The 27,625-nt window shown below is 35.6% G+C and overlaps 1 pseudogene; it reads right to left on the reverse strand.

The window, feature by feature from the left end:
* Positions 1-263: 263 nt before the first annotated feature.
* Positions 264-27,625, reverse strand: part of LOC112922209 (ethanolamine-phosphate phospho-lyase pseudogene) — a 71,076-nt pseudogene continuing 43,714 nt past the window's right edge.

The raw sequence follows: 27,625 nt of genomic DNA on the forward strand, positions 1-27,625 counted from the left end.
GGGTGGCTCAGTGATTGAGCATCTGCCTTTGGCTCAGGTTGTGATCCTGGGGTCCTGGGATCGAGTCCCACATCAGGGTCCCTACAGGGGAGCCTGCCTCTTCCCCTGCCTATGTCTCTGCCTCTCTCTGTGTGTCTCTCATGAATAAATAAATAAAATCTTTAAAAAAAATAAACAAAATTCTACTTTTAGATGGTAAAATAGAGCTATTAATGGAAGAGATAGATCCAACATTTGCTATATCTCTGGACATTTATCTTGCTTTAAATGCTAGTCTTTTGTGCCTTGAACCTCTTACTGAGCAGTGAATGTTTATCTGTGCACAATCCATTTCTCTTCCTGCTGAGATTTTCTTTTAGAGTCAATGGTGCCATCACTGAACAATTCTGAATGTGCTTCATTAGGTATCTTTGTTCTGCATGGAGTATTTTCAGAGATCACACTTGGACTTTTGGCTCCCACGGCTTCTCCTGAAGCTATTAAAATTCCACCAGGTTGGTTCACCATAAACTTTGCATCTTTTTCAATGAAGTGCAAGGTAGTTTCAAGCATTTCTATAAGGTCCGTCAGCACTGAGAACCACTTGTTTTTCTTTCATCTTGTAGATGATTTGTTGAGTTTTGGCTATGGCCTGAGTCTTTTTCTGATAGTCCCTAAGTCAATTTTAATAAAAGTCTAACAAGCCTGATATCTCCTATCAAAGTCTGTGTCGCCTTCTGTTTATTCAGTATCTCAGTAAGTTATCAGTAAGATAATTCCCTCTCCTGTAACATTTCCTTGAAGGTCTTCATGTACAAGTACATCCAGGATGACCAAATCAACAGCACAAAATACTGGATTTCCTCCATACAGTATTACTGTATCCCAGAGCCGCTGACAGCTTATGCAGTTTCTTTGGTTGCTACCACTCATTCCATTGGTCGGCTATTGCCCATTGGTTTTCTCATTTTGACAATGTCCAGAATAAAGTCCTAGCCATGTATTTGGAAGCTCCAGAAGTATTTCTCAGCTTGTCTAAAGCCTCAGCTTAATTTTTAGTTAATTAAAATTTAAAGCATGATAGATAAACCTAATTATTCTTATTTCTCATCCTTTAATAATGTAAAGTAGTATAGCTTTGTGTTATCAATGATCATTTAGGTAACAAACGTTTTAGGCATAGAAGATAAGTTTTATTATTTTGAATTTGAGACCTAAATTTGGGAAAGGTAAAGATTAAAAAAGATTTTTTTTTTAATTTTTTTTTATTTATGATAGTCACAGAGAGAGAGAGAGAGAGAGAGAGGCGCAGAGACACAGGCAGAGGGAGGAGCAGGCTCCATGCACTGGGAGCCCGATGTGGGATTCGATCCCGGGTCTCCAGGATCGCGCCCTGGGCCAAAGGCAGGCGCCAAACCGCTGCGCCACCCAGGGATCCCTAAAAAAGATTTTCAGAGGAAAAAGATATAAACATAAGCCACAGGTCTCCAAATATAAGTTATAACATTCAATATGTAAGGAATAGTATACATAATATTGTAAAACACAAAACACACATGCACATATGCACTCAGCAATAAGTGACTATAATATTATGCACTTCTAACTTTTACAGAAATCGATGACAATTATAAAAGGTAATTTACAAATATGTCAAAAAGCACAGAGAATTAAAAATATATTTATTATAAAAATAATTCCATTACTTGGGCATGGAACAACCAGTATTTAACAAAGAGAATGCTCAAATTCTGCTTCATTTTTATTTGCATATTGTACATTTAACAGTTTGTGGTAAAAGAGTTACAATCCTTTTTTACCCCTTATGAATGAACCTATTATATATAATTAGCCAATTTTCTTAAATATTAAATATATTTCATTGCTTCCATCTCATTATTTTTACTTCACAAAATTCATTTCATTCATGCCCTCTGTGCTTATTGTACAGCTTCAACAATATTTCATTGTTTACTCTTATATTTAGAAACAACCACACCTGTCTTCCTTTAAAAGAAAATATTTTCTTTTTATCTCTCTTCTTGTCTTAGATAAGCAATAAATATCCATTTTTCTACATATGTACCCTGATATCTTACATAATTTTTTTTTTACATTTCTTCAAAATGAACAGATATATAACATGACCCAAACACATTTATATGTCTTTTTAGTTGAAGGTTACTCTATAATGTGTTACATACGAGCACAGATTATATTTTCTATGAATATAATTTATCATTAATTTTAGCTTAGATCTTACGGTTAATAAGAATCTTGAACTTATTAAGTTTACATGATTGTGTTTATCCTTATGGCTTAAACAAGGTAAGAACTTTATAAGAATGAACTCCTTTAAAAGGCTTTATTGACTCCTCACTCTGGGAAACGAACTAGGAGTGGTGGAAGGGGAGGTCGGCAGGGGGTGGGTGGGGTGACTGGGTGGCAGGCACTGAGGTGGGCACTTCACGGGATGAGCACTGGGTGTTATTCTGTATGTTGACAAATTGAAAACCAATAAAAATAAATTTATTATAAAAAATTTAGAAGGCTTTCTTTTTTTTTAAAATTTTTTTTAAATTTATGATAGTCACACACACACACACACAGAGACAGAGACACAGGCAGAGAGAGAAGCAGGCCCCATGCACCGGAGCCTGACGTGGGATTCGATCCCAGGTCTCCAGGATCGCGCCCTGGGCCAAACGCAGGCACCAAACCGCTGCGCCACCCAGGGATCCCTAGAAGGCTTTCTTTATGGCAGTTTTTCTTAGATGAACACAGAATTTGGTGGTTTATAAAACATTTTTAGAAACAAAATATTTCGATTCATACATAAATATGGAAATTTAGAATTAAAATAATAAAATAATTTTTTAAACTTAATTTTTATTTTTTAAGATCTACTCTCAGCAACTTTTGAGTATAAAATACAGGATTGTTAACCATAGTCACCATGCTGTACATTAAATCCTCAGAATTTATTCATCTTATAACTGGACATTTGTATCTTTGACAACCTTTGCCTTATACCCCTGCCACTGGCAACCACCAATCTGCACTCTCCTTCTAGGAGATCTATTTATTTAGATGACACATATAGGTGAAATCTATAGTATCTCTTTCTCTTTCTGGTTTATTTTACTTAGCATAATGCCCTCAAGGGGCCATCCAGGTCCATCCAGTTGTCACAAATGGCAGGAGAACCTTCTTTGTAGGGCTGAATAGTATTCCATTATGTGTGTGTGTGTGTGTGTGTGTGTGTGTGTATCAGAAATCCTTCGTGAATTGATAGACTCTTAGATTGTTCTCATGTTTTGGCTTGTAAAGAAGGCTGCAGTAAACAAAGGAGTGCAGATATCTCTTCAAAAATAATGATTCATTTTCTTTTAGATATATACCCAGAAGTGGGATTGCTAGACCATATGGCAATTCTATTTTTATTTTTTTGAGAGACATCTGTACTATTTTCCATAGTGGCTGTACCCATTATGTTCCTACCAACTCTGTACAAGTGTTCCCTTTGCTTCACATCCTTACCAGCCCTTGTCATCTCTTGTCTTTTTGATAATAACTATTCTAATAGATGTGAGGCGATATTATGATTTTGCTTTGCATTTTCCCGATGATTAATAATGTTGAGAACCTTTTCATATATCTGTTGACCATTTGATTATCTTTGGAAAAATGTCTATTCTGGTCCTTTGCCCATTTTTTAAACAATTTGCCTGATTTTTGCCATTGAGTGTAATTATATTTTTACAGAAATGGAAAAAAATAATTCTAAAATTTGCGTGGTAACACAAAAGACCCCTAATAGTCAATGAAATCCTGAGAATAAAGCTAGAGATATCACACTTCCTGATTTTAAACTACATTACAAAGTTATAGTAATCAAAAAAGTATGATACTGGCATAAAAACAGATATAGACCAACAGAACAGATCTAAGAACCTGGAAATAAACTCATGTATATATGGTTAACTGATCTTTGACTAATATTTGACAATACTCAGTGGATAAAAGATTGAGTCCAGTCAATAAGTGGTGTTGGAAGAACTGGATATTCACATGCAAAAATATGAAACTGACCCATATCTTGCACCACTCACAAAATTCCTCAAAATGGATTAAAGACTTAAATGTAAGACACAAAACCATTAAATGTAAAACCTGAAACCCTAGGATAAAATGAAAGGAAAAAGCTCTTTGACACCGTTCTTGGCAAGCATTTAATGGATCTAAGAGCAAAAGCATAAGCAACAAAAGCAAAACTAAACAAGTGGACTATATCAAACTGAAAGCTTCTGCATAGCAATAGCTATGATCAACAAAATGAAAAGGCAACCTGTGTAATGGAAGAAAATATTTATGGAAGCATATATCTGATAAGAGGTTAGTATCTAGAATATATAAAGAATTCTTACAATTATTAGTTTTATATAAAGTAGAATATTATTTACACTGTGATAAAATTAGGAAGAAGACAAAGAGTTGTTTTAAAATATATTAATAACTCTTATTTTTAAAAAGGGCCTTCTACTTATCAAAAATATTAAATTAACTTTTGTTAACACATATTATAAATCCCTGTATTCACAAATTGTATTTTAAAAGACTCTTTAAATTACGTTTATATGTTCTGAGTATCATACTTTTCTCCTTATGTCTAACCAAGACTAAGGCTATTAGCTTAATTCACTGAACTCTAGAATATTTTTTTGAGGGAGGGAGGGGAAGTGGGAAAGGGAGAGAGAATCCATGCCCAGCACAATCTTACAACCTTGAGATCATAACCTGAGCTGAAATCAAGAATTGGACGACTAACCCACTAAGCCACCCAGGTGAACCTAGAATATATTTTTACAAAAAAACAAATTTACTATCTAGCCTTTTACAGAGCTGTTTTAGGAAGGGGGAAAAAAGCTTTACTTAGAAGAGTCAAAATATGTGAAGCATTCAAAGTTAAACTTATTTTTTAAATTTCCTTATCTTTTTATTTTAAATTTATATAAATCTTAAAAAATGTATCAATTCAAATTTAAGCTCCAACAGATTGTAAGAGACCTTAAAATCTGATTCATTGAATGCTTTTTTTATGGAGCCTCTCAAATGAACAAATTTGTTCATATCAAAAGTTCCTCTGTCACTACAATTCCAAATTGCCCTTATTGAAATTATGCCAGCTAGAGAGATTTGCATGTTAGTTAGGATTGTAATATGAAACATGAAGAAAGCAGATTTTTAGTGTAGAAAGAACACAGATTAAAAAAAAAAAAGCACATAACAGCAATAGTCAATAAGGACATAGTCGTGAAATCACGAAATCAGAACCTGGCTAAAGACTAGCAGCTCGAAGACGTGTCTAGTCCTGGCTGAGGGAATTAAGTAAAATATTTTCAGAAACATAAAGAAAATACTGAGGAATGTCCTTATATTGTTTTGAAAGGTAAATTGATGTAACATTTGTCTGAAGGATACTAGTGTGACACACCCTGTGACATGAGATTTGGAAACTGTCAGCTTCTAATTCACTTGAGAGGCCAGTTTTCCTGAACTCTGTCTTCTGTCCTTTGAACTTCAACTTATAAAACCAGGGGTCAGCAACTTACTGTGAGCAGCAGGCTAAGTCCAGACCAACATCTGTTTGTATAGATAAAGTTTTATTGGAGCACAGCCTCGTGCATTTATTACATATTGTCTATGACTGTTTTCACGTTGCAATACAGATTTGATTTGCAGCAAAGGCTGCCTGACTCACAGAGTCTAAAATATTTACTATCTGACCTTTTACAGAAAGCCATTTGTTGAAACTTGTTAAGAGATATAACCTTATAGATAATAGACAAGTAGGAGAATGGGTGGTGTGGGAAGATCCACACAAGTGAAAATGTCTACAAATTTGACTGATGACCAGGAAGTCCAGAGAGATACTTTTCTCACAAAAGAAGAAAACTAAATATTGAGAACTCTGTAAAATAATTGGAGCTCATGTTAAAAATAAAACTTCATGCTCATGGAGACACTGGCCCTCAGCAGAGGGAAACGCCAAGTATCTCAGATGTGCACACTTCCATGGGGTTGAGCTTCCTGTTAGCATCATTGAAGGATTGGCCAAATCTTACTGGGTACTCTGCTTGCTAGGCTTTCCCAGCCTAAGACCATTAGGGACACTCTACTGTTAAGTTAATTAGCTTGATAAAGCAAAGGAAGATGAAAACCACGAGGATTCTTAAAATGGGGAGTCAGGGAAGATTATTTTATAGCATGTTGGAAGCTGAAATAAGCCATAGGATGATATTCACGGGGAGTGAATGGATTTTATAAAATAAGGAGCTCCTGGAAGATGAGTGGTGTTCCCTTTAAAATATTTCTGTCTCTATGTAGTTACTCTGAGAGTAGTTGGTCTGTGTGTTAGCTTCGGGTGTTTGTATCTAAATAAACTGATGTTAAAGGGCTTGGGCTTAGCTCATCTTGCACGTCATGCTTGTGTACAGTCCTCCTACAGTTTTGGAAATATGGTTTCATTTAAGGTTCAGTATAAGAACATGCATTGGAGTAATAATCACCACACTCAGGTTTGTAGGAAAATATATAATTGAGTATAGGTACAGCTTCTATTTGTGCTTTTCTTAAATTGGTACAGCTTAGTTTATATTTTTTGTAAGATGCCTTTCCTCCTGTGGCCTGTGAACAAACACTGATGAGAGTTGAGTGGAGTTACCAAACACTAAATGCTCCTGCTATGATCTCTCCCTCTGTCTTCCCCACCCCTGACATATTCAACATTATACCACTACTGCTCTGCTTTAAACTCCAGGGAGATTTTCATTGTTCTTTTTATTTAGCCTGTTGCCTCCAGAAGCCCAGGTCTCCCTAGGTATGTATTATGTTTCAGCCTATAGAACGTGAGTTCACAATACTTTTCCACATGATCATTTCTTACAGCCTAAGTGCCAACTCATTTTACTTATTTCTTTTTAAAGTTGGTACCCCCTGTTTTGGTAGCAGGGGCTAGGGCACATGTCCTATTCCCAAGATTTCTGTTGTTGATTATTCATTCAAACACTAATGTAGGTACTGCTGTGAACAGATTTTACAGCTGTAATAAAATCTCAAATCAATTGGCCTTAAGATAAAAGAGATTATCCATCTTTCTAGGTGGAATGGACTCAGTCAGGTAAGCCCTTTAAAAGCAGTTTTCTCTGGCTTCAGAAAGGAGACAGAGATATTGAAATTGAGAGAAGAATTTGAAGGGCTGTTGCTGCTTTTGGAGGTGGACTGGGTCATGATCCAGGAGCAGCCACAAGAAGCTAAGCATGATCCTTAGCTGATAGTCAATAAAGAAAGGAGGACCCCAGTCCCACAACTGCAAGATGAACTCCGCTAATGGCATGAATGATCTTGGATGTAGATTATTTCCCAGAGAGTACAGATAAGAGCCAACCTCTGCCAACATCTCGTTTTTCCAATGTTGTAAGAACCTAAGTAGAGGTCCCAGCCAATACCAGTCAGACTTGTGACCTACAGAACCAAAATAATAAATGGGTGATGTTTTCAGCTGTTATGAAAATAGAGCTATTTCCCCCCATTTTATTCATTGTTATATTGTTAGTGCCTAGAACTGTGCCTGGCATATAAGAAACACCTCAGAAATAATTTCAAGTAACCTGCTAAACCAAACACTGTGAATAGTTTGAGACTATTTTAATCTGTAGATTCACTTTAGATATTTAGCTGTAAATCCAGGCGAGTAAAGGATTAAAGGTTAAATGTTTGAAGAGTAGTCCATCGAAAAATCTTACATGGTCTCTGGTAACATTTAAAAAAATTATAAAAGGCATCAGTGATACACTTACAAGTGTTTATTTTTTTTAGGATGAATTGATTATCAGACACTGAATACTTGATTTAATGCATGTTTGGTGCACTTTATGTGACACAAATTAATTTGCAATAGAGGCAGGAAACCTATCTATAAGGTAATTAGTCATGGTCAAATCTTAATTATCTCCTTAAATAGGAAAACAGGCTTATCAAGATATCTACTGTGGTATTCTTGAGTAGTACTCTCTCTTATTTGTTAATAACCCTTTTCACTAAAATAATAAAAAGATATTCTATGATATATATTTTAACAGATGAACCTTGAAATAGTGACACCCATTTCTGAACACCTCTAATGTCTATATTCCTTCCAATCACAATACAGGGTGCTTTTGTCTCTATACATGAGGAAAATGGGCTTCAGAGATATCAGGTAACTAGCTTAAGGTCAGAAAAGTTGCCTAAGATTCCAGCCCAGGTAGACACATAACTGAGGTTCCATGTTTGTCCTATTCTGACACACTGTCAATCAGTTATGTTTTATTAAATGCATCAATAATTTTTTTTAAATTTATTTTAGTCACAGAGAGAGAGAGAGGCGCAGAGACACAGGCAGAGGGAGAAGCAGGCTCCATGCACCGGGAGCCCTATGTGGGATTCGATCCCGAGTCTCCAGGATCGTGCCCTGGGCCAAAGGCAGGCGCTAAACCGCTACGCCACACAGGGATCCCCAATGCATCAATAATTATTGTGAATATATATGAATTTACATCCATGTCTGAATATTTGCACTGTGTTTGTAACCAATTTATTGAATATTAACAAGAAATGATCATAATTTTCCTAGATACTGATTTTACCTTGGAAACTTTGTTAGAAGTCCTGGATTGCATGAACTTTTGTCATGAGAGCAATAGTCAAATCTGCAAAACAAGTTGAAAAACGAGTTAAGTTTGATCAACAAATAGACTAAATAATCTTGAAGCAACCCATTATCAGTCACTTGACATTTCTTTTTCTTTCTTTCCGTACACATTTGTTGAGAGTACATCGTGTGCTTGGCATTGTACTCTATGCTAAATTCAGCATGACATTTGTCCTTGGTATTTTGGGAGCTTTGACAGAGGGATTTGAGGTGATATATTGTCAGAGACCTGAAGCTGAAAGATGAGTAGGTGTTAGCCTTAAGAAGGGCCGTTTAGAGGGAAAAAAGAGAGCAAAAGTGTGGGAATATTCTAGATGAGAGAAAGTAAATAATAAGGACTGAAAATTAAGCAGAACTTGCTTTTTTTTTTTTTTTAACTGAAAGAAGTGCACTGTTGTTGAATGTTAGAGTCCATTGTGTGCGATAGGAGCCCATAGAGGCAGAGATTTAAAAAGGATGTGTATGCAGTGGCTTCTAGGTCACATTAATACAGTTGAAATTTATGTGGTACTGCTGAAGGGAATGCAATGAGTAGGTTTTTTATTTGTTCATTCAGTCATTCAATAATATTCATTAAAGGCTTGCTTTGTGCGCTGTGTGCCAGGTGCTGGCTCATGGGTTAGGAACTAGACTGCAGTGAATTTGTCATTGTCAGGGTCCTTTCCCTCATGGAGCTTATTATCTGGATTGATGGTTTTGAAAGGTCATTCCGCTGCAACATAAATAATAAACTGTAGCAAGGGAAGACCAGATAGAAGAAGCTGGAGTAGAAAGCAAACAGGGATGATTGTCTGAGCTGAGGATTCAGGACCTAGCAACAGGGAAGTCATTGGTAGCAGAAATGGGGATATATTGGATGGAGGAGACATTTAGACCCCAACTTCTTTTTGTAAAGTTAGAATGAGGTAGAGGGCAGGGACTGTATGTCTTTATCACTGTATTTCTTGTCATTTTCTACTAATTTAACCTTGACTCTCCATCATCATCTTTGCCAGATCATTGATTGCAAGCATTTATGATTTTAGAGTGTGCCCAGTATATCTGCTTAACCTACAAATGGGACTAAATTCGAGGGTTTGGGATATTTTTTCCTCATTTTTAATATTCACAGTTAAGTATAATTTTCTGAATAATGAACCTTAACTTTTTGGACATTTTTCTTTTCAGCGTTATAGGGATAGAGTCACATTCAATTAAATACTGCATGGCATATTAATGAATGGTTAGTGAATCTCTACCCCAAATATCTACTAATCTACTCAAAAATGTATAAGATGGTCACTTCCCAAATTGACAACCTGCTTTAGAAACTATTTGTGCATTTACTTTTTTTCTACTGTGCAATTTGTTCTTGTATTGACAGGTTTGCTCTATAATATTTCGTTTGTAAATGCTGGCACTCACAGTTTTTAAAACAAAAAGCTCAAATTGCTATTTGAGCTTTCTTCCCTACCCTTGAAGGAGAAATTAAATAAATTGGCTCCTTTTCTGATTTTCTTAGTTTTTAAAGCTATATTAAGTTTATAAAGTACATGCTTTTAAAATTATGTTTTTGGTTTGGAAAAAGGAAATATGTTCAATAATTTATTTAATAATTTTCTAAATATTAAAGTTGGAATATAATTATCATTTGCAAAACAGTTCATTCTTCCTCCACATTCTTGAAACAAAAAAATGGGCCCTTTGTTCATATTCTCTGTTTTCAAGTCTTCATTTTTTGGGGAAAAACGGTATTTAGGGATTGAAAGTTTCCAACTTTATATTTAGATCTGAGAGAAAGAAATTTCAGAATAATTTCTATTTTTAAAACTCCTTGACAATTTTAAATATGTCTATGTATAATTTTTATTAGTCATGTTATAGCTTATTAGTACATTTGGTAGAAGTCACAAGGTTGGGTTTGAACATACTTGTATTTAACTTTTCTTCTGCTAAAGTTTATTTGTTTTAGTTTGGCTGCCTATTTTTCTAACATGTTATATATTCAAATTTCAATAGCATTATGTTATGGATGATGTAGAAAAAGTTTGGCAATTTTGGAGGAAAAAGGGTAGAATAATTTCTCAAAATTATCATAGTACTTTAAAAGTCTTAACCGTTGTAAAATTTAAAGTGTATGACAGAAACATTTGAGATTTCTTAGATCTCAAGCCACTAAAGCCACTCCCCTTTTCCAGTTTGATAAACACTTTGTTTATGAAAAATTTCAACCTTATTAACCCAATCTTTTTTCCAACTTTCTTTTCTTCTTCTTCTTGGCACCATATTGGATAAATGGAAAATTTAGAATAAAAATCCTCAATCAAAACTTCCATTTTTGTGCATTTCATCTTGTGCCAGATAATTCAATATGTATAGTTGCTTAAAGCCTACAATAATTAATGTAAGCTAACAGGTACCATAAAAAATCAAACATTTCAAATTACTAATACAAACAAGCATTTAGAACTATTCCTATTTAAGCTTTCCACAAAGTTGAGCTTCTCTATTCTATTTTCATCTTGCCTTTAACACGTTGAGGGCAAAATTTGTGAAAGAATCTGAAGTTTTACTTTAGGATATTGATGGATACACATAGATAGATACTAAAGGGTAGGAAGGAAAAAGGTCTTTTCTTCTGGATAGTAATTTCTAAAAGAGTGCATTTCATCAGTTCCTCTGGTATTAGTTCTATGATAAAATATGCCTTGTAGAAGGTTTCTATATAATTCAGCAGGCTTTCCTTATAATTTGCAAGATGCCTTATAAATGAAACCTATAATTTATGCTTATGGTTTATGTCAAAGTCAAATATTTTTCTATTACTTTGAAGACTCTTTAATGTTCATTTTCAGCTTTAAAATGTCTTATTTTCCCACTCAAAATCATTTCTGCTTTTAATATTCAAACACATCAGGTGAGTGGCTGTTCTCCAAAGAAATTAACTATGGATTTAAAATTCATTTTTTTTTGCTTATAAAATCTTAACGGTATCCTGTTGGCTTTATGGAGCCAGACTATAAAATTGACTGATAAACAAGTTGAGAAGTTAATTGTACCTTTATGTGTAAAAATTTATATGGAAAAATCAGGTTTCATCAGCTGTTTAAAGATTGCATTCGTCTTGTCCCTATTGCATGCTCTCGAGCCTAGAGGGCGCTGTGACATTAACGAACATCAACATTTCAAGCAGAGATGTTTATAGCTCTTTTTAAGGGCAAGACCATCAGCTCCAATGTGTTTCATGACTGCTATGTATTAATCATTTTGTCTTTCTCTCAGTAAATATCTTTTTCATAATGCTTTAATGAAGTTCTTTCCATAGGCTTTCATCTGAGATAAGTAAAGATGTGAATGCGAATGCATGGATATATTTATGGAAAGCATTAGCTCATATGTTAAATGCCTCATGAAGTTTCCTGACAGCACCGCTCTTAATTTTTCACACATATAATAATATATCGTGACAAAAATCAGTCAACATGAGTCACTAGACATTAAATATTAAAAATTATGGAAAGACTGACTGATAACTTGCTTTGACATTCTGGAGAAGCACACATTTTGTCACATGCCAGAAAAATGCAAACCAATATATTTAGTCTGAGTGATGCACAATATTTCTGGCAATACATAAAATAGCTCCAGTTAATTGTTATGTTGGTCATTCCAAGAAAAAGAAGGTTGTTTAAAACATAGTGATTTTGAAATGCATTGATCTTTAAATTTTTATCTAGCTGGTTTGAAAATAGAGGTATCTGATCAAAGAACATAGTGTTCATGTGGATGTTTTCTAAAGTGAGAACAATTAGAAGAGAGGTACCAAATTCTCAGTTTGGAATACCATTCGCTTCTCTCCTTCCAGCTCTTAATGTTTCGCTCCTTCTTAAATGCTGACTTTACATGCTGCCACCTGCACTGCTGCTTTCCTATGGCAAAATACTCAGAGATTGGCCCAGCTTCTGGGAATGAGCCTTAGCATACAGAATATATTATTGAAATGTTTAGGCAGTATGGCTATCGATTATCATCTGCCTTTACGTATAATAAATGGTAGGCCAAAAAAAATTGTAAACAGCACACATATCAAGAGATTTAAGTGTGTGTGTGTCTTTAGACACTTTAATCCCATTATTTAGAATCTCTACTCAAAATGTTCTGAGACAGTAAAGATAGTTTTATGCAAGAAAGAAAAAGAAGAAAATACTTTTGCAATTCTGGAATCATCACAAATAATTAAGAATGGTGCACAACTCAATGTGGTATTCTAGGGATAATATATATTATATATACGTGTATAGGTAATATCCTATTATGCATATATGGGCATGTGTGTATAGTGGTTAAAGCACAGATTCTGCATAAATGCTACCTACTAGAGAGGGTCCAGTAACTGCATCTACTAAAGTTATCATTCCCATCTCATCACTCCAATTTCGTATTTTTTTGAATTTTTTAAAATTGTTTTTATAATAAACATAAATTATATCTACTGAAATGTGAATGTCTGTCTTCTCTACTAGAGTACAATTCTACTGAAGTATGAGCTTTGTCTGTTGGCTCTTTATGTTGCTTGCCCCTAGAATATAAGACTAGTCAATTAGGGACGCCTGGGTAGCTCATCAGTTGAGCATCTGCCTTTGGCTCAGGATGTGATCCCGGGATCCGAGATGGAGTCCCACATCGGGCTCCCCTGCATGGAGCCTGCATCTCCCTTTGCCTGTGTTTCTGCCTCTCTCTCATCCTCTCTCATGAATAAATAAATAAAGTCTTTTTAAAAAAAAGACTAGTCAATTAATACGTGTTAAGCAGCTGAATGATTATGACTGAACTCATGAAATTTCTGTAAGAAAAATTTTGATACTATGTCCATGGTAACTAGGCAAACTGGTATCTTCTACAGATAGCATCAATCAAACACACATACTTTATGAGTCACAGTATTATTAATATAATTTTCTAATATTTACAGACTGTGCCTAAGGGTAGGATTGAGCTGGATATCATCAATGGATCATGGAGCTACTAGGGAGGGTCAGTGTAAGCATCAAAGCGAAAACAAAAATTAAAATTACTCTAAAAGCTAAACAATGATTTGTTCCTATTTTAAAGAAGATGAGCATATGTAGAAATAAAGGAGAAAATGACATTCTACGTGAACTAAATCTTAATTTATAATACTATTTGGATTATCTGATGACCAGACATTTCCCAAGTTGAAGGATAAGATAGCTACATTTTGGATGATGCCACTCCAATAAGATTTCTTATTTTGTCTTCCAGTTAAATTGTGTGAGCTGTGCAAACAAACTGAAAAATGCTAATGCCCAAATGGCTACTCCTGTATATTCATATTTTATGGTCTTTCTTTAGAATAAAACATGTACTATTTTCTCTCTGAGGGAATAGCTCATAAATAACAAAGCCTTTGAGACTATCCTCTTGGACTAAAGAGCCCTCATACCTTTCTATAACAGGTAATAGTATCCTAGAGGATACAAAGTATAGAAATACAATTATAACCATTATTCCATTGATTCACCACATTCTCAAATCAAAATAGGGCTTTTGTTTCAAAGTGTGATCTCTTGTTCCAGTTCCATTTCAATAACTAAAGCACTCGTCAGTGCTTGAAATGTTAAATAATTGAACAACTTTTGATGATGAATGAATATAAAATGTCAAGCCAGTAAATCTTCATAAATGCGTTCAGAGACCTGTGAAGAAGGTGCCATGATCTGTTTAAAGATAAGATACTAAGGTTTGAGGAGATTGACTTTGGAACCAGCCAACCCACTTTCAAATCTCAGCTCAACCACACACTAAGAGTGTGATCTTTGGCAAGTTACTTAAGTCCCTCTGGTCTTAATTCCCTTCTAAATAAGATAGGGATTGATAATAATACCCAGACATAGAGGTTATTTTAAAAATGAACTGAATAGAACATCTGACTCATTAAATCTTGTGAAATGTTTTGTTTTTCTTTTTGTTTTGAGAGAGTGAGTGGAGGGGGGCGTCAGAGGGAGAAGGAGAGAATCTCAAGCAGGTTCTACACCCAGCCTCATGAGAGCCTCATCCCAAGATCATGATCTGAGCTAAAATCAAGAGTTGGATGCTCATCCAGCTAAGCCACTCAGGTGCCTCAGCATATGAAAGGATTTTCAAAAATATATATGTATATGTATATATATAGATATATTTTTAATAAGCTATTTTTTTCTTTACAGAGTTTTCCAATTATTTTGGGAATCTGAGGTTATTTTGATCATTTATGTTATCCACTGAATTTGAAATATTTCTAATTAATGGTTCATTCTCAGTTTTCAGCACCAAAAAAAATATTTTATATAAATTGTTCATTAAAATAAATACCTATATGAGCATTACTAAGAGGCAATTTTTGGCCACCTGTTCCCACATCTTTCTTCCTCTCCTCCAGCCTCCCTATTTCCTGACACACAGCAATATTGAAATTAGGACAGATAACCCGATAATGGCTTCTAAGTGTTCAAGTGAAAGAGTCACGTGTCTCTTACTTAACAACTAGAAGCATGGTAGCTAGAAATGACCAGTGTTAGAGTCATAAGTTATCCATATTCTGCTGATGACTTGATAAGAAATCCTGGCCTTTACTCTTCAACATATTTCACATGGTGATATTAACATGACCATTGTAAATATTTACTAGCCATACATCATGCCTAATAATGAGAGAAGTGCTCAGAAGGAAGTGGTGGAGGACATAAGAAATGCTTTTGCCATAATCATGGTCCCTAAGGTATCAAAGACTTTTCAAAATACAATTTATTTTTCAGAAGTCAGACATAGGTTAATTAAATTAACATTATTAATGTTATATTTTATAATATTTATTCTCACTTACCAATGAATTTTCAAATGTCTTACCAAAACTGAGGTACTCCTTCATGAAATTTAGTGAGCAGCCTCCTTGGGGAAAACTATCAATTTGCAAGTGTTGTTGTTTTTTTTTGGGGGGGGGGCAGGGAATACTATGGTCTAATTGGAACTTTAATTGATACCTTGATATTCATGCTTTGGTAAATGGCTTGCTGCTGAAAATAGAAAGGGATTAACATGGATGAAAGTTGCATTATTTATTTTGGTTCTTCATAACATTTTACCCCCTTAACTCTCTTTTTCTACTTCTCTCTTCCTCTCTCTCCTGAACACACACACACACACACACACACACACACACACACACACTCATCTGATGCAAAGTATTCTGAACAAAGAATCTAAATGGTCTATTCTTTGAGAGATAAGCCATGTAAGAGTGTAAGGTCAGAAAAATTCAGCACTCTAGAATCAATTTCACACATGAGGCATGCTCAATGCTTGCATGATGTTTGTTGTAAATTAGCGGCAATTGACCATTGGACTCAAGTGGTATTTATTAAAAGCTTCCCCCTCTTTTATTTTACATATACATTCTGCTTTCCAAATTGGCTTCATATTATTGACAGTTTTTCTTTGAAAATCAGAACAGGGGACACCTGGGTGGCTCAGTGATTGAGCGTCTGCCTTTGGCCCAGGGTGTGATCCTGGAGTCCCGGGATTGAGTCCTGTGTTGGGCTCCTGCTTCTTTCTCTGTCTGTGTCTCTGCCTCTCTCTGTGTCTCTCATGAATAAATAAATAAAATCTTAAAAAAAATCAGAACAGGAGTTAAGATCACAATATGCCTTTGCTATTGGTACTTTGCTATATGGTGTTTATCTCACATCTTTTGTACTGTGAGAAAAATCTGATGTACAACCATTAAGTAACTTGCCACAAATACTTTAAGATGAATCTTTCCTGTAGTATCTCCTTTTGCTTTACTTCCCTTGGTCGGTATGTGCCTTCACTCTTTACTCCTGGCAACATTTAGTGTTCCGGCTTCTGTAGGTGGGTTAGATGACTCAGTGCTATCGGAATTTTACTCAGCAGACTCACTGCAAGTTTTTTTGTCAAGATTCTTCTAAAATCTTTTTAACAATAAAAAATTTGATGGCAAAACAGTAAAAAGCTAAAGTTAACCTTATACAAATATGTTGCACAACTTTGCAAAAAATTGAGTATATTAAGAGATCACGGGTGGCAAGAAGAAACACTGAAAAGCCTATGGGTGAAACTTGGAAAACATAAGGGCAGTCTCACGTCCAGTATCAAGACACAAACAAGTCAAGCCTGCTCTGTCATGGCTGAGGACTAGCTACTACCACCTGTGCCCTGACTCTGACCATTCCGATTTATTCATTGGAGACCTGCACTGCCCCTGATGCAGGCACTGCTGCCCTTGAAAACTAGGGATGCTGTCCACTGTTGAAACCACTGCCAGAAATGACTTTCAACAGCAATACTTTCTTGGGCCATTAGCTACAGACTCTCAGGCCAGGGCAGCTGTATGTTTTGGCTAAGCCTAAGGCATATGTCATAAAAGCATATGCTCTAAAAGCAAGTGCTCAAAAAAAAAAAAAAGTACAGGCTTACCTCATTTTATGGCACTTCACTTTATTGCGCTTTGCAGCTATTGCACCTCTTACAAATTGAAGGTTTGTGGCAATCTTGCCTGAAGCGACTCTATTGGTGCCATTTTTCTAACAGCATTTGCTCACTTCATGTCTCCTTATCACATTTTGGTAATTCTCAACAGCATTTTGAACTTTTTCTTTATTATTTATGTTTGTCATGGTGATCTGTGACCAGTAATCTCTGACATTGCTATTGCCATTGTTTTGGGTGTCACAAATCATGCCCACATAAGATGGCAAACTTAATAGATAAATGTTGTGTATGTTCTGATTGCTCCACTGGCCACCTGTTCCCACATCTTTCTTCCTCTCCTCCAGCTTCCCTATTTCCTGACACACAGCAATATTGAAATTAGGACAGATAATAACCCGATAATGGCCTCTAAGTGTTCAAGTGAAAGAGTCACGTGTCTCTTACTTAACAACTAGAAGCATGGCAGCTAGAAATGACCATGCTTAGTGAGGAAGGTGTGTTGAAGGTCAAGGTGGGCTAAAAGCTAGGCCTCTTGTGCCAAACAGTTAACCAAATTGTTAACGGAATGGAAAAGTCCTTGAAAGAAATTAAAAGTGCTACTCTAGTGAACACTTGAATGAGAAGAAAGTAAAATGGTCTTATTGCTGATATGGACAAGGTTTAGGAGTGTAGATAGAAGATCAAACTAGCCACAATATTCCCTTAAGGCAAAGCCTAACCCAGAGAAAGGCCTTAACTTTTCATTTCATGAAGGCTGAGAGAGGATGAGGAAGGTACAGAAGGAAAGCCTGAAGCTACCAGAAGTTGGTTCGTGAGGTTTAAGGAAAGAAGCTATTTCCATAATATGAAGGTATGAGGTGAAGTAGCAGGTGTTGATGTAGAAGTTATAGTACCTCATGCAGAAGATCTAGCTAAGACACTGAAGGTGGCTACACTGAACAATGGATTTTCAATGTAGATATAGTAGCCTTTCATTGAAAGAAGATATCATCTAGGAGTTTCATAGCTAAAGAGAAGTTAATGCCTGGCTTCAAAACTTGAAAGGGCAGAATGACTCTTTTTTTAAAAAAAAAAAAAAAAAAAGTTTTTTTTTTTTTTTAATTATTCATGAGAGACATAGAGAAAGGCAGAGACACAGGCAGTGGGAGAAGCAGGCTCCATGCAGGAAGCCCGATATGGGACTCAATCCTGGGTCCCCAGGACCACACCCAGGACGGAAAGTGGTACTAAACCGCTGAGCCACCAGGGCTGCCCCCAGAATGACTCTTGTTAGGGGCTCATGTAGCTGGTGATCTGAAGTAGAAGCCAATGCTCATTTAGCATTCTCAAAATCCTAGGGCCCTTAAGAATTATGCTAAATTATGCCTGTGTCTAATAAGTGGAATAAGAAAGCCAGCATGATAATACATCTGTTAACAATATGGTTTATTGACTATTTTAAGCCTGCTATTAAGACTTCTTCTCAGAAAAAAAGGTTCTTTTCGAAATATTACTGCTCATTGACAATGCACCTGGTCACTCAAGAGCCCTGTTGGAGATGTACAATGAGATTAATGTTGTTTTCATGCCTGCTAACACAACATCCATTCTGAAGTCTTGAAGGAACAAGGTGTAATTTCAACATTCAAGTCTTATTATTTAAGAAATACATTTTGAGGGGCACCTGGGTGGCTCAGTGGTTGAGCGTCTGCCTTCGACTCAGGGCATGACCAGGGTCCTGGGATCGAGTCCCACATTGGGGTTCCTGAAGGGAGCCTGCTTCTCCCTCTGTCTATGTCTCTGCCTCTCTCTGTGTGTCTTTCATGAATAAATAAATAAAATATTTTTTAAAAATACATTTTGAAGGCTAGAGCTGCCATAGATAGTGATTGCTCTGATGGATCTGGGCAAAGTAAATTGAAAAATTTCTGGAAAGGATTCACCATTCTAGATACCATTAAGGGCATGATTCATGGGAAGAGGTCAAAATATCAACATGAACATGAGTTTGGAGAAGTTGACTCCAGCCCTCATGGATGATGACTTTGAGGAGTTCAAAACATCAGTGGGAGAAGTGACTACAGATGTGGTGGAAATAGAATGAGAACTAGAGCCTGAAGATAGACTGAGCTGCTGCAATCTCATGATAAAACTTTAATGAATGAGGAGTTGCCTTTTATGGATGAGCAAAGAAAGTAGTTTCTTGTGAGGGAATCTACTAGTAAAGATACTGTGAAGATTGTTGAAATTACAGCAGAGGATTTAGAATGGTACATAAACTTGGTTGGTAAAGCAGTGGTAGGGCTTGAGAGGATTGACATCAATTTTTAAAGAAGTTCTATAGGTAAAATGCTGTCAAACAACATTGCATGCTACGGAGAAATTGTTTTTCAAAGGGAGAGTCAATCAATACAGTAGACGTCATTGTTGTCTTATTTTATAAAATTGACACAACCACTCCAGCCTTCAGCAATCACCACCCTCATCAATCAGCGGCCACCAAGATCGAGGCAAGATGCTGTACCACCAAAAAATATTGACTCCCCAAAAGCTCAAATAGTTGTTGGCATTTTTAGCAATAAAGTATTTTTAATTAAGGCATGTGCATTGTTTTTTAGACATAATGCTATTGAATACTTACTAGACTCCAGCATAGTGTAAATGTCACTTTTATATGTACTAGGGAACCAAAAAATTTCGTTGGGCTTGCTTTGTTGTGTAGTTGAACCAAACTCGCAATATCTCGCAGGTTTGCCTATATTTGGAATATTCAGCTTCTTTTTAAAAATTTTTTTTATTTTTTTATTTATTCATTTTTTAATATTCAGCTTCTTCCTGATGCTAATGTCTCCCAGGATGGGTAAATTAGATCTAGTAGTCAATCTACAAGATACTGCTTTCCCTTTCTGTTTATCTTTCTGTATTTCCCCTTGAATCTGGTTGACTCTAATTTGTTTTTCACCAAGAAGATGTGATGGAAGTGAGATTAAAAAAAATCCTTATGGCTTCTGCTTGAGTCTTCAGGGATATTTGCTTTTGGTTGCTTACTTTAAAACTCATCTGTCAGGGTGCCTGACCTCAGCTCAGGTCATGATCTCAGGGTCTCAGGATCAAGCCCTGCATCAAGCTCCATGTTGGGTGCTGCCTAGGGCTCCGCACACAGTGGGGAGTCTGCTTGTCTTTCTCCCTCTCCCTCTGTCCCTCCTCCTCTCTCATGCATTCTCTCTATTAAATATATAAGTAATAAAATATTTCAAAATAAATAAAACTCGTCTATCATACAGTGATAAATCCAGAACACATGAGAGGCCATGTGTAGATGGGTCTGATTGAAAGTCACTATTGAACTTCCAGCTGATAGTCAGTTTCCATCATCAGTTATGTGAGTACACTGTCTTAGATATCCAGCCCAGTCAAACTTTTAAGACTACTGCAGTCCCCGCTTAACACAGACTGCAACCCTTTGAGAGACCATAAGCAAGAACTGGTCAACCGAACCTAGGAAGCCCACAAAATCCACAAAACCATGAACACTCATAATGTGTTGTTGTTTAGACAGTGTATTTTGAGATAGTTATGCAGAGTGGATATCGCCAAAATAAGAGAATTCCACAAATGTAGGAGAGAGGGAGTGATAGGGAAAAGGGAAGAAAAAAACAAGAAGAGTAGGAAGAAAAAGCAGGAGAAAGAGAAGAAGGGAGAGACAAAGAGAAGTGATTAACCAATTTTATAAATTTACAAGTTATACCTTGTCCCTGTTTCATTTAACCCATCAAACATAGACATAATAATTTTTTTAAAACACTAACATTTCTTAAGTGACAAGGACTATACCACATGCCCTCTTGTAGAGATTTTTTTTCTTGACTGTTCATAAAACATCACAACTCTTTGAAGGATACAACTATATTTCAAAAGATAAAAAATTAAAAAAAAGATAAAAAATCAGGCTCACGAAGGGTAAATAATTTGCCTGAGGTCTGGGCTCAAGTCTTTATGAATCCAAAGGCAAAGTTTAACTTCACTCTATCGCCAAATTTGCCTTTCCCCCCTTTCATTTAGAAGTGTGCATCTAGTTTGGTAAATTTTTCTTATTTCAAAGAAATAAGTATGTATCAGTTCAGGATTGATTGCTTAGAATTGCCCATATGATTTTGAGGAGAGAGCAGTAACAGCTGATGATCTATATTACCAATTATATGTCTAGTTTCATGAGCAAGTCTTGCTGAAAGTCTCCACACCAATTATTTGCTTTGAAATATGCTTGACTAATTAGTGCTTCTGTCAATACGTGCCTTCAGAGCCATTCTGGAGACATGCAAACACCCTCTTACCCATAGTGTGTGCCCAACAACTTAAGGGTTTAGACATCACCATAACAATGAATTGTGGGATGAAGGCACAGAAGGCAAGATTGCTCATACTTACTATTTATTTATAAAAAATAAATGATGTAGTGGGAGAATTATTTGACACTTTAGCTGGTATGTCAAATTGAATGATTACAGGGTCACACAGTGAGATACTTACTTAAATAAATTAGCCTGTTTGTAATGAATCTTTGTTTTGGCATTACTGCTAGCCAGTTGTTGCAACAGGACAGTTATAACAATGAATATGTACAAGCACATTATTTCCTAATGACATGCTAACCTAGAATCAAAACAGGCATATATCAGCGTGTATTAAAGTTGAATCGCAATTAAATAAGAACTGACATATTTTCCTATTTGCTTTCTGAAATTACTCAGTTTGTTAAAAACCATGAGTTGGAAACAGTGCTAAGAATAAAGATTCAGAAGGTATTATTATTTACAAAATCAATATGGATGGTTAATAAGAAACCTGTGGTCAAAAATAAATGTGAAGTAATATATTTTTAATATATTTAATATATTTATAGTATATTATAAATTATGTATTAAATTATATATTAAAATATTATATATTTTTAAGCTTTCTTAACATTCTTTAGTGAAATTTATATTTTTGAAATAGAAATAATAGGATAATTTTTCCAGAAATAAAGAATATATCTTCAGTGCTAACTTATAGGGAATATTGTGACTACAAATTAAAATTAAAATGGCTAATTAATGAAGTTCAACATGACTGACTCATTATTCTGAAGAAGAACCTTGATATTGGCATACAGAGATTATACTTTTAGTTCTCCAAACTTACAAACACCATCTTTGTATCCCGCTTCTCTATCTAGTTATTGGTCTATATCTTTCTGACGAGCGTCACCTTCTTGGAACACTTTCTTCAGTTGGAACACTGTGTCCTTTAATCTCCTCTTCCCTATTGTTGCTCCCCAACAGTTTGATTTGATGTCTTCCCCACATCTCTGAGCCCTCTAAAACTCAGAGTGCCATAGGAAAGCAGGCTAACCAACCTGGATGCTGGCTCCTTCCCCTAGGGAAAGAATGAAATTCATCTGCCATTACCTCAAACTGACCAGAGCCGTACCTGGCCTTCCCCATGAACAATATTTAACAGAGAAGCCATTCATCTCAGAGGAAAATGAACTCACAAAACAAAATAACACTTGCAGAGTATCTCTTTCAAAAGAAAAGGAAAAAAGAACTCTTCTCTATGTTTTCTTCTAGGAGTTGTACAGTCTCAGATCTTACATGTAAGTCTAATCCATTTTGAGTTGATTTGTGAGGGCAAGGCTCCAGTTTCATTCTTTTTTGTTATTGTTCTTTAGATCCTTATATCTTACTTATCTTACAAATGAAATTTTGTATCCTTTCACCAAACCCTCCTTACTTTCTCCATCCTTGGAAACCACTTTTCTGCTATTTATGAGTTTGATATATTCTTCTAATTCCACAAATAAGTGATACCATGCAGAATTTGTCTCTCTCTGTTTAGCTTACTTAGCTACTAGGTCCAACCAAACTGTTGCAAATGACAGGACACACACACACACACACACACACCACATTTTCTTTATCCATTCGTTGATGGACGCTTAGATTGTTTCCATACTTTGGCTATTATGAATAATGCTGCTAAGAACATGGGAGTATAGATACCTTCTCAAGATAATGATTTTGTTTCCTTTGAATACTCAGAAGTGGGTTTGCTGGATCATATCAAGTTCTATTTTTACTCTCTTGAAGAGTTTCCATAATGTTTTCCATTGTGGCTCTGCCAGTTTATATTTCCAACCGGACATAAGGGTTTGTTTTTCTCCACCTACTTGCCAACATTTATTATCTCTTGTCTTTTTATTATTATTATTTTTTTAAATTTTTTATTTATTTATGATAGTCACAGAGAGAGAGAGAGAGAGGCAGAGACACAGGCGGAGGGAGAAGCAGGCTCCATGCACCGGGAGCCTGATGTGGGATTCGATCCTGGGTCTCCAGGATCGCGCCCTGGGCCAAAGGCAGGCGCCAAACCGCTGCGCCACCCAGGGATCCCTTGTCTTTTTATTAATAGACATCCTAACACATGTGAGGTGATACCTCGTTGTGGTTTTGATTTGTGTTTCCCTGATGATTGGTCATAGTGAATACCTTTTTGTGTCCCTGCTGGCTGGCCATTTGTAGGTCTTCCTAATTTTTTCTTTATTGAGGACCAGGACACTATGCCAATTACTAAGGAGGTAAAGATGAAGAAATTGACACAGGCCCTATTCACACAAAGTTTACCAGACAAGAAAACAGGCAGCTACAATAGGGGCACAGCATAACAGGGCAGTTAAGGACCTGGGGTCTCCAGAGCCAGAATGACCAGGTTGTGAATCTGTCTCTTCCTCTTGTAAGATCAGTGACATTGGGCACATGATTTACCCTCTCTATGCCTCAGTTTTCTTCTCTGTGAAATGGGAATTGTAATAGTAGTCCCTGTCTCCTAGAATGTTTTGGGGATTGAAGTAAAGCCCTTAGAACAGTAATTGGCACATAGTAAAAGTAATCACTACGTAAATATTTAATGAGATCTATAAATGCTGAAGACCACGGATATAGGAACATAAAAGAGGGGTCTGACTCTTCTTTTGGAATCCAGCAGACCCGATGGAAGGTGGGAGTTGCCCGACAGGCCTGACTATGATCTTGCTGTAAGAGTGGTTCAGGTGCAGGTTCATTTAAATAAGTGCCAATGTCTCCTCCCCAGTCTTACACTTTTACCACCACCATTTATTGAAGAGAATATCCTTTTCAAATGTGTGCTCTTGTCACCCTTATCACAGATTAGCTGACTGCATATGCATGGGTTTATTTTTAGACTCTATTCTGTTCAACTGGTCTACATGTCTGTTTTTAAGCTAGTACCATATTCATTTTGATTACTATAGCTTTGTAATGGAGTTTGAAATTAGAAAGTGTGCAGCCTTGGATGTGTTCTTCCTCAGAATTTCTTTAGTTATTTAGGGTCCTTTGTAAGTCCATATAAATTTTAGGATTGTTATTTTTACTTCTGCCCAAAATGCCATTGGAATTATGATATACATTGCACTGAATCTGTAGATGGGTGAATTAATTATAATCATTTTACAATGTATACATATACTGAATTATGTACACACTTTAAGTATATACAATTTCACTTGTCAATTCAATAAAGCAGGAAAACAAAAAAAAAATGACACTGCATTACAAATTGTATCAGGAGCAGAAACATCGATACCTATTTCATAAAGACCTATTCATAGTAACTTAATAATCATACTAAGTTATATAAGGAAATATATTATTCTAAAAAGTTAGAAAAAGAGCCAAGTAAAATATTAGCTTTGAAAAATGCAAGAGTTGAAACACAGAATTCAATAGATAGAATAGATACAGCAAGAGGCAAATTAGAAAATTGTAAAATCAGAATTAGAAATCAAACATAAGAGATATGAACTATAAAAATGGAAACGTAATATGCAGATTGTAGGAGTCTCAGAATGACTGGAAGATAAAAATGAAGAGAAAAAAATTTAAAAACAACAGAGATAAATGTAATAAAAATAAAATGAGAAAATGATAAGATACTTATTAAACAATAAAACACCTTATGCTATTGAAAAGGCACAAGCATCAGTAGAGGAGAGATAAGAAACATTGCAGTCCTTCATATAGAGTGAAATTTAAAACATCAAAGACAGAAGATTATAAGGAAAAAGAGATTATAGATAAAAGAACAAGACAAACAAGATGAATAATAGCTTAAGACATGAATGAGAAAAGAAGATGGAATTGTATTTCTAAAGTTTGAGGGAAAAGAATTTAGAATTTTATTCCAGAAAATTGTCATTTAAGTAGAGAGTATGAAAATATATTCTTGGTTATCGAGAGCTGCAGAAGTTCTGCTACACAAAACTACATTGAACACAGCTGTGCGTGAAGCATGTAAGTAATAGGAGGCTCCAATTCAGCAGATCTTTGAAAAAAGATGCACAGATACTTAGTAACATTTCTTACTTTCTTAAAATATATATGTCTGTATCTAGATCTATATACATGAATATTTATCTAGATCTATCTACCTATATGTTCATGTATCCATGTATCTATTATAACTCAGTCTTAGAAATCTAACAGGATGATGAAGTTGGGAGAAGATCAAGAGTCTTAAGAATGTAGGAAATCATTTTATTTTTAGACTGAAAATAAAGATACTATTTTTTAAAGAAGAAACAAAATATAAAAAATCACAACAAACATGATGAATTATTGTTGTAGTAGATCTAAATATATTAACAATTAATAGAAGTGGACTAAACTCACAAGTTAAAAGACAGGAATTGACAAATGTGATAATGTAGACTTGGAATCTACCAGAATTTTTTTTTTTTTTTTTTGTCTGTATTCATTCCCTTGCAATGGTATCCTTTAGCTTCACGGTTTTACATACCATTTAAATACTCATGACTCCAGATTTATATTTCAAACCTGGACTTCTCCCCAAGACTCTAGACACATATACCCAATTACCTGCTCAACAACCACAATAATAAAAAAAAATCACATGATCCATTATTAGAAGAGGCAATGGGATTATAATCTGAGATGGTCAATGAAGGTTTCCGTGAGATAGTGGTATTCATAATGAAATTTGAAGAATGAATATGGGGGAAAAGTTTAAATTGGGAGAGAGCAGAGAACTTAAGAGAAAAGGATCAGATTCATCAAAGACTCTGAGTCGGGAAGGAGCCCAACATATCTGAGGAATTGAAAAAGGCTGTTATGATGATGGTTACTACAGAGATTGGGGAGGGAGATGGGCAAAATGGGTCAAGAGGAGTGGGAGATACAGGTTTCCAGTTATGGAATATTTATGGAATGAATGAGTCGCAGGACTAAAAGGTGCAGCATAGGAATATAGTCAACAATACTCAAATAGTGATGTAAGATATAACTGGACAGATGTAGCTAACCTCTGTGGTGAACATAGCATAATGTATGAACTTATCAAATCAGTAATTTGTACAGTAATGTAACATTGTGTGTCAACTATATTCAAATGAATAAATAAATAGATGTTTCTATATTGTACACACTTGAGAAGGACACAATGTGGCTGACAATGTATAATCTCAATCCAGTCACACAAAATCATCAGACACTCTCAAAATGAAGAGAGTTCTATTTTTAAAAAATGAAATGAGAGACTCTGTTCTTAAAAAAAAAGCCAATATCATAAAAGAGAAGTTGTGGACATGGTTGAGATTAAAGAAGATTGAAACACTATGATGATTACATACACTACCTGCCCCTAAATTTGATTCCATACTTGTTAGAGAAAAGGAAAACAGTCTATGAAGGTTATTATTAGATTAACCAACACAATTATCATAGCACAGTAGATTAAATAAAAGTGTCAATGTAAAAAGAAAGAAGAAGAAGAAGAAGAAGAAGAAGAAGAAGAAGAAGAAGAAGAAGAGGGAGAGGGAGAGGGAGAGGGAGAGGGAGAGGGAGAGGGAGAAGGAGAAGAAGGAGAAGGAGAATGAAGGAGAAGGAGAAAGAAGAAAGAAGAAGAAGAAGAAGAAGAAGAAGAAGAAGAAGAAGAAGAAAAGAAGAAAAAGAAGAAGAAGAAGAAGAAGAAGAAGAAGAAGAAAAGAAGAAAGAAGAAGAAGAAGAAGAAGAAGAAGAAGAAGAAGAAGAAGAAGAAGAAGAAAGAAGAAGAAGAAGAAGAAGAAGAAGAAGAAGAAGAAGAAGAAAAGAAGAAGAAGAAGAAAGAAGAAGAAGAAGAAGAAGAAGAAGAAGAAGAAGAAGAAGAAGAAGGAGGAGGAGGAGGAGGAGGAGGAGGAGGAGGAGGAGGAGGAGGAGGAGGAGGAGGAGTGGTCGTCTGTGAGCACACTACAGGAAAGTGTTGCAAATATGGCCCTAAAGATGGGTAGAGCTAGAATCCTCCATATCTCTTTGAGCTAAAGGGCTTTCTTAGGGATTTTGATCTTTATCCTAATAACAATGAGAGGGGATTGAA

Source organism: Vulpes vulpes, chromosome 16, assembly GCF_048418805.1.
Source record: "Vulpes vulpes isolate BD-2025 chromosome 16, VulVul3, whole genome shotgun sequence".
NCBI lineage: Eukaryota > Metazoa > Chordata > Mammalia > Carnivora > Canidae > Vulpes > Vulpes vulpes.